This window comes from Triticum urartu, chromosome 1, assembly GCF_003073215.2.
Source record: "Triticum urartu cultivar G1812 chromosome 1, Tu2.1, whole genome shotgun sequence".
NCBI classification, from domain to species: Eukaryota; Viridiplantae; Streptophyta; class Magnoliopsida; order Poales; family Poaceae; genus Triticum; species Triticum urartu.
Genome location: NC_053022.1, coordinates 361872874 through 361881801, shown reverse-complemented (window position 1 = coordinate 361881801; position 8928 = coordinate 361872874).

The window sequence follows — 8928 nt, the reverse complement described above, 5'->3', positions numbered from 1 at the left end:
AAAATGTAGTAGAAATATTACCGCATAGACAGTAGCCCCTGATGCTTTGTTCGGTGTTCACAAAGAAAATCCGAACAGAGGATCAAATAATATCGCAGGAGTCTAATATAAGTATGTCAATATGCATATGCAGGCTTCGTTGCTGGCGTCCGCCGCACTGACTGCGGAGGGCGCCGTATTGAAGCAGGGCCTCGAGGGGGCCAGGAAAGAGCTCGGCCTTGCCAAGAGGCAGCTCGAGGAGAACAAGGGTAAGTAGTACCCTGTCTATAGATATGTGTATATAAAAGAAGATGATTGCAAAATGACAGGATCATCGTATGTTGCCAGGGGCCACGACCGAGGTGGCGACCCTGAAGCAAGCGCTAACCAAGGCCGAAGATAAAGCGGCCAAGGAGCGCACCGAGCGAGAGAAGCACGAGGCTCGGGTGGGCGAGGTGCAGCAAGAGCTCCAGGCTCTCGTGGCGAAGCACGAGGCGTTGGAGCTTGACTCAAAGACGCGGGAGTCTGAGCTTGCCGCGGCCCTCGAGAGTGCAAAAAGTGCCAAGGCCGAAGCCCAAAAGGCCCTCCAAGATCGACGCGATGAAGAAGATAGCGGGGTAAGGCTTTCTATATGCAAAGCAAGCATGTAAAAGTAAATTACCGATTACTTACCCGAATCCGGAGCTCCAGGAGCATTCGCAGATTTGCCCCGCAGTGTGTCCGATGCCGCACAATTTTACCAGGCCGAGGACGGAAGCTCGACGGAGAAGCTGTTCTGGTCTCAGTATGCTGAGGCCGAACATCCGGTGCCAATGAGCGACCAGCTGAAGCAGATGGTCGAGCTACATAAGGCGGCCGATCAGGCCATGAAGGGCTTTATAGTCCGGCTGTGGCCTGGCGACGCCCTTCCGAATAGCTTCTTCGGCCTGGTGAGGCGGCTTGTGGATGCATGCCCGCGGCTGGAGGTCGTCAAGCGATCTATCTGCATTGAAGGTGCGCGTCGGGCTTTCGCCCGTGTGAAATTGCAGTGGGTCAAGCTAGACGCCATGAAGCTGATCAAGGAGGGGCCGCCGGAGGGCAAGGAGCACCGCCACCCCGAGATGTACTACGAGGGTGTTCTGCCGGGTGCCCGTCTCATCGCGGACGAGTGTTCAAAAGATGTAATATTTGAGTGAGACTTGCTCGTTTTATCCTGTATTTATGAAAACTTGTTTCATATGCGCTATGCAACTCTTATTTGAATTTAAAATATTACCTTCTGTTTGGCTATTTATCCAATCTGAGAGATGGCTAGTCCTCGGCTTCTGCCCCCATGCCACGAGTGCTGGGGTGTTCGGGATAAACCTAAGCACTCTTGTTCCCATGTTTGGGTCCTTCGAGGGAGGTGCTCAGCACAGCGAACAAGGCAACCGGACTAATAATGCTTTATCACTCTCACTTAGCCATAGAATTCTATAATTTTAAATTTCGGCAAAGCCCCTGGTATTCGGAAGGCCGAATTCGGGGCGGGATACACGCCTTTAAGCCGGACAGGGCCGGCCCCTCGCTCTAAGCGGCATAAGTCTTTAGGGACTCGAAAACCTCGCTTAACAGCGACCAGTCTCTCGCCTTATCATGACAATCAGTTTTAGCTTTCTCTACTGAGGTGCTGAACCCAGCAGAACCGGGGCACAATCACAGTAGTTCTCCTAGCGCTACCTTAGCCGATAGAGCGGAACGTAAGGTACCAAAACATAGGAGCCGGGCAAACCCAACATTTGACCAAAGACATGATTCGGAGCTGATGCATATAATGCTATAAGTTCGGGGTGCCGCACTTGTGAAAGTGTTTCGACTTTTCACACCGTATTGTGGGGTACGAAAGCCCCTGGTGTATTGGCCGTACCAAAGTGTACGGTTGCAAGGTGTCATTAATAAACACATAGATATATATATGATAAGAATGCAATAATAGTCGTAATGTCATGCATTGTTTATTCAAAAAATTGCGTTAAGGCAGAGTGATACAGATAGTGCGATAAGCAAAGAGTAGGACTATGTCCCTTCCAAGGGCAAGGTGAGGAATGATATTAAATCGAATATTCCGCTCGTTACTGTAATCCACCTGGGAATTCCATGGTATGACATAACTGTCTGCCTCCTTGGTTGCTGCATCATGTGTTCGGCAATAGCACTGCTGGACAGTGTTTCCAGAGATTAAGGTCCTGAAAAAAAGAGAAAAATAACCAAACGGGAAGCCCCTAGTGCGGTTTAAGCCGCGTCTTGGGGCGTGCCGCAGCTGTGCCCTCCTCCCCATCTGTGCCCATGGTATTTTTAATGCGTAATTATGTACGCGTGGCACGAGTTTCGCCGCTGGGCTAGGATTGGGGTGGCCGCCGCATTGCTACGCGAGCTCAGATCGCGCCAGGTGGTCTATTTGCCTATTGCTCCGAGCGCGCTTGAAGGTGTCCGGGCTTTGAAGCGCCGAACTGGTTGATTGCCTTGAGAGGCTGCTTTGCGCTTCTGCTGCGAGGGTCGCGGTGTGCTCCTATGTTCGGAGGGAGCGCTCTGTGTTTCCATTGACTGTAATAACTCCGCGAGGTCCTCGCATCTTGAGCTTGAGGTATGCATAATGCGGTACCGCATTGAATCTAGCAAATGCAGTTCGCCCGAGCAGCGCGTGATAACCACTGCGGAACGGGACTATATCGAAGATTAACTCTTCGCTTCAGAAATTATCCGAGGATTCGAAGACCACTTCCAGTGTAATTGAGCCTGTGCAATGGGCCTCCACACCTGGAATGACGCCTTTAAAGGTCGTTTTTGTGGGTTTGATCCTTGAGGGGTCTATACCCATTTTGCGCATTGTGTCCTGATAAAGCAGGTTTAGGCTGCTGCCGCCATCCATAAGGACTCGACTGAGGTGAAATCCGTCAATAATTGGGTCTAGGACCAGTGCGGCGAATCCGCCATGATGGATACTAGTGGGGTGGTCCCTGCGATCAAAGGTGATCGGACAGGAGGACCAAGCGTTGAATTTTGGGGCGACTGGCTCCAACGCATATACGTCCCTGAGCGCACGCTTCCGCTCCCTCTTGGGGATGTGGGTTGCGTATATCATGTTCACCGTCCGCACTTGCGGGGGAAACCTCTTCTGTCCTCCAATGTGCGGCTGTCGGGGCTCATCCTCGTCATCGCTATGCGGCCCCTTGTCCTTGTTTTCGTCAATTAACTTGCCAGCCTGCTTGAACACCCAACAATCCCTGTTGGTGTGATTAGCTGGCTTGTCTGGGGTGCCGTGTATTTGACACGAGCGATCGAGTATACGGTCCAAGCTGGACGGACCCGGCGTACTTTGTTTGAATGGCTTTTTCTGCTGACCGGGTTTAGAGCCTTTGAATCCGGCATTGACTGTCGTATCCTTAGTATTTTCGCTGTTAATGCGGCGCTTATGTTTGTTGCGACGTGACCTACTATTGCCGTCCTTGGTATCTGAGGTACCATGGTTCTTTGATATGTTATTACTGCGAGCCAGCCAGCTGTCTTCTCCCGCAAAAAAGCGGGTCATGAGCATCGTGAGGGCTGCCATAGATTTCGGCTTTTCCTGACCAAGGTGCCGGGCTAGCCATTCGTCTCGGATGTTGTGTTTGAAATCCGCTAAGGCCTCTGCATCCGGACAGTCGATGATCTGATTTTTCTTTGTAAGGAACTGAGTCCAGAATTTCCTGGCCGACTCTTCTGGCTGCTGAATTATGTGGCTCAAGTCATCGGTGTCTGGTGGTCGCACATAAGTGCCCTGAAAGTTGTCGAGGAATGCGGCTTCCAGATCTTCCCAACAGCTAATGGAGTCCGCTGGCAAGCTGTTAAGCCAATGTCGCGCTGGTCCTTTGAGCTTTAGTGAGAGGTATTTGATGGCGTGTAAGTCATCACCGCGGGCCATGTGGATGTGGAGGAGGAAATCCTCAATCCATACTACGGGATCTGTTGTGCCATCATATGATTCAATATTCACAGGTTTGAAACCTTCTGGGAATTGATGTTCCATTACTTCGTCTGTGAAGCATAAGGGGTGTGCGGTGCCTCTGTATTGGGCTATGTCGCGACGCAGCTCGAATGGGTCTTGCCCACTGTGTTTGGCCCGGCCGGATTTGCTTTTACTGTATCCGGCGTGATGTTTATCGTCTCGCAGAGTAGTGCGCCCTCGTGATCCGTAGATCGATCTTGCATGCTTTGCTTTGTCCTCCAATATGTCTCGCAGGTCTGGCGTATCTCCCCATGCCTTTTTATTTGAATGGCGTCGGGGTGGAGGCTGAGCATTTGGCTGGAATGCCTCTCTATCGCGGCCACGAGGTGGCCGATCAGCCGTATCATACGCTTCTTCCTCCATTCGGGGTAGTAACCTGCACTTTGGGTAACTCTTGGAGGGGCGCTCGAGTTTATATTCCTCGGCCGTGAGGACTTTAGTCCATCTGTCAGCTAGCAGATCTTGATCAGCTTGAAGCTGTTGCTGCTTTTTCTTCAGGCTATTTGCCGTGGTCGTAAGCCGGCGCTTGAAGCACTCTTGTTCGACGGGATCCTCTAGTACGGCGAATTCATCGTCGTCGAGGCTTGCCTCGTCTTCGGAGGGGGGCATGTGATTGTCATCCTCCTCCTCTCTGTCTGCCGCTCTCTCAGGAGAGCTGGCTCCTCCATCCTCCTGCTCTAAATCTTGCTGGAGGGGTTTGTTGTTGTCTTCGGCACTATCCGGAGTGTTATTATCTCCTGTGCCAGTATCACCACTTTTGCTTTGGCGGGACTTAGAGCGGCGCCGCTGACGTCGGTGTTTGGGTTGCTTCTTGGAGGGGTCATCCTCCGCTATCTCGTCGCCATTGCCTTCTTTGGGTGTATCCACCATGTATATTTCATATGACGAGGTGGCTTTCCAGTGCCCTATAGGTGCCGGTTCATGTTCGTCTCCTACATCATTGTCCATACCGTCGATGTCTTCGGAGTCTAAGTCGAGCATGTCGGTTAAATCATCGACACTGGCTACGAAGTGGGTGGTGGGTGGGTGTCAAATTTCTTCGTCATCCGCATCCCAATCCTATTGGCCATAATCCGGCCAGGGCTCTCCTGACAAAGAGAGAGACCTTAGTGAATTCAGAATGTCACCGAAGGGCGAGTGCTGAAAGATGTCCGCGGCGGTGAATTCCATGATCGGCGCCCAATCGGATTCGATTGGCAGGGGCGCGGATGGTTCGGAGTCCAGAAAAGAGTCCGGCACCTTGGAGTCACGGGTTGCGCAGAGGGTTAGGCTGGTGTTCGGTTCGATCACCGTTGAGACTGCAGCCCCTGAGGTGGTGTCTAACCACCCGTCCTCGATTGGCGCAGTTGGCTCCGAGATAAGGGTCAGAGCTGATGCGGGCGCGGCCTCTGGGGTACTGTTCGGCGGCAGAGCTAGGTCATACCCATCGTGACAGTGCGGCGCGCCCGGCTGTGGCTCGAATCCGTCGAAGATCAAGTCTCTGCGGATGTCGGCCGTGTAGTTCAAACTTCCAAATCTGACCTGATGGCCAGGGGCGTAGCTTTCAATCTGCTCCAGATGGCCAAGCGAATTAGCTCGCAGTGCAAAGCCGCCGAATATGAAGATCTGTCCGGGGAGAAAAGTCTCACCCTGGACCGCATCGCTATCGATGATAGTAGGAGCCATCAAGCCTAACGGCGACGACACAGAGGAACTCTCAATGAAAGCACCAATGTCGGTGTCAAAACCGGCGGATCTCGGGCAGGGGGTCCCGAACTGTGCGTCTAGGCCGGATGGTAACAGGAGGCAGGGGACACGATGTTTTACCCAGGTTCAGGCCCTCTTGATGGAGGTAAAACCCTACGTCCTGCTTGATTAATATTGATGATATGGGTAGTACAAGAGTAGATCTACCACGAGATCGGAGAGGCTAAACCCTAGAAGCTAGCCTATGGTATGATTGTATGTTATGGTTGTTGTCCTACGGACTAAAACCCTTCGGTTTATATAGACACCGGAGAGGGTTAGGGTTACACAAGGTCGGTTACAAAGGAGGAGATCTCCATATCCGTATTGCCTAGCTTGCCTTCCACGCCAAGTAGAGTCCCATCCGGACACGAGACGAAGTCTTCAATCTTGTATCTTCATAGTCTAACAGTCCGGCCAAAGTATATAGTCCGGCCGTCCGGAGACCCCCTAATCCAGGACTCCCTCACCCGTCATTCTATGCTTGTGAAGAGAGCAACCTAAGCAAGCAGGCTTGTAGCTTAGGCTCCTGCTAGTGTATGTATAGTGGTTTTATTTTTCTCTCCATATCAACCATTTTATATTGCATACGTGTCATTCAAGAGTGAAATGATGGTTGCTTCTTCCGACTAACTTACTGTGTGATTTGACTGCTCCTTAGCGGCCCGTACAGGTACTCCCCCTACGTGTATGCAACAGTCACACGTACACATGGACGCAAAAACGCGCGTGACACCCTAATGCATGCATGTCCGAGCACACGATGGAGGAGCGTCTGCACTCTTATTATAATTTTAAAATGTGATAAAGCAATCTTCAACACATTTGGTTCTCTTCGAGGGTTCTCGCATGTGATAATGGAAGTTGATTGCATGGAACACTCGCCACAATTCTCGCTTAATTCTGGCTCATATCCTATTATAAATAGTAGCACTCAGTAATATTTCCTTTTTTTGTTATTCAGCATGTAAACAGGTCAACAAACCTTGCGGTGCATCTTCGTGCGAACCGTGCTTGCTGCACTTTGAATGTGCCGAGAGTGGCTTGTGAACACCCGCTTATTTTTTCTTTTTTTATTCTTTTTTTTTTTTTTTTTTTTTTTTTTCTTTTTTTTTTTTTTTTTTTTTTTTTGTTTTTTTTTTTTTTTTTTTTTTTTTTTTTTTTTTTTTTTTGCAGTTCCAATTTTGTTCATACATACCCTTCAAATTTCCTTGGTGCTATTGTTTTTTCTTTTTTGCGGGCCTCGCTTCCTAGTGACCAGTGTCTTGGCTGATCGTCCTAAGAATGCTTATATATGAATAAAGCTCTCTCATTTACCCGCAAAAAATATTAAGCCATATTAACCGGAAAGGAGGGAGTATGGACTAGCACTACTTTTTGGTGTGTCCCGTCAACTTGCAGAACAAGGAGAAGCTTGCAGGACAAGGTGAAGCTCGCTTACACCTTTTGACTAATGCAACCTACCCTCGGTGGACATGCATCAGTCCATTCGGTGTCAGATTGTCAGAGGCATACACTATAGTACCCAACATGCGGAGTACCATCATTGTTCGACTTCACGAAGGGGCGAAGAGCCAAGCGCAGTAGTACGCGTACTTGGTTTTGCACCTTCATACTACTCCACCCTCCGTCACAGTTTACAGGGCGCGCTTCATTATGATGCATTTCTCTCAATGCATTTCCACCACCAGAGAGACTTTAGACGCGTTTGGTATAATGCTCAATTAATTAGGGCGTGGTAACCGCAATCAAGTCCACAATTTTCTCTCCATGTACTGTACTACTACGGAGTGCATGCATGTGTGTACCCGGGGTGGAAGCACTGCATGCATGTGTGTACGCATTATTCCCTCTAGTAATAGACGCCGTGCTATAACTACCAATGCTATTTTTCAGGCCGATCGCTAGTCGCCTTGGTCCCACAGATTTTTTTTCTTTTTTCTGAAGCGCGCTGTATAAACAGTGACGGATGGAGTAGTATGAGCGGATTCAAAGAAGAGCATATTGATGGTTGCTTCTTCAGAGCAACTTACAGTGGGAAAGGTGGGGCTTATGATTTGACTGCTCATTACTCACTATTAATGCGGCGCAACGACCGGGCTGAGTCTCCCATGCGTTGTGCACTACCCCCTCGGTTCTTAAATATACTCCTGGAGTATTTGTCTTTCTAGAGATTTCAACGAGTGACTACTCAAATATTTGTCTTTTTAGAGATTTCAAATGGACTGGCACATACGGATGTATATAGACATATTTTAGAGTGTAGATTCACTCATTTTGCTCCGTATGTAGTCACTTGTTGAAATCTCTGTTAAGACAGAATAGAATATTTAGGAACGGAGGAGTACACATACGAAGCAAAATGAGTGAATCTACACTCTAAAATATGCCTGTTTGAAATTTGTAAAAAGACAAATATTTAGGAACGAAGGAGTATAATTTTGTGCATGGCACATGGACCCGGATGATGAAGAGGCTTCTGGCAATGCTATCAAGCTTCCATCATTTGTTTACATAATTGACGTACTATACAAATAATTTTCCAATGACATGAAATTGTACAATGGTGTGAGCTTTCAGCTTTTGTTTCGCGTGTCTTGCCATCGATGCTCTTTCGAGAAACAATAAAAAACTAACTTCCTTGCTAATGCATGTCAATTATTAGCAGATCAGAGCTAATAATTACATCACAACTGAAGACAAAGTTGTGAGAAGGTGTTAAATTAAAATTGATCCATGCTTTCATTGGCAGCAACGTCCCCCAGCTCTGTCTAAATCAACAAGGCATGTTGGGAAAAAAGTAGCTGTCTGGAGCATGCAACATTCCGATCATTTTGTGCAGTTCCACTAAAATAGAGCTGAGCGTCCCTGTTCCAAAGATATCAAGTGTGATTACGATAATAGAGGACTGCTGATGAAACAATAAACACACAAATAGAAGCCGGTCACCTTTGCAGTCTCTCTTAAGACTAACTAGTTGGAGAAGATTAGGCTCGGAGTTGGATGAGGAGGATAGAGCAAAACCAATCTCCCTTTGTGCAGTCGCACTGAAATGTAGAGACGTTGCCCGTGTGACATTTTAGTACAACTGCACAAAACACTCTTAAGAAAAAAGTGATTTGTGCAGTTCACCAAAAGGTCGCAATAGCAACGAGGTGAAATCAGAGCCCTGTTTGCAAAAAAGAGGTAGAAAGGAAACAATTACTGGCCAATAACAGTTG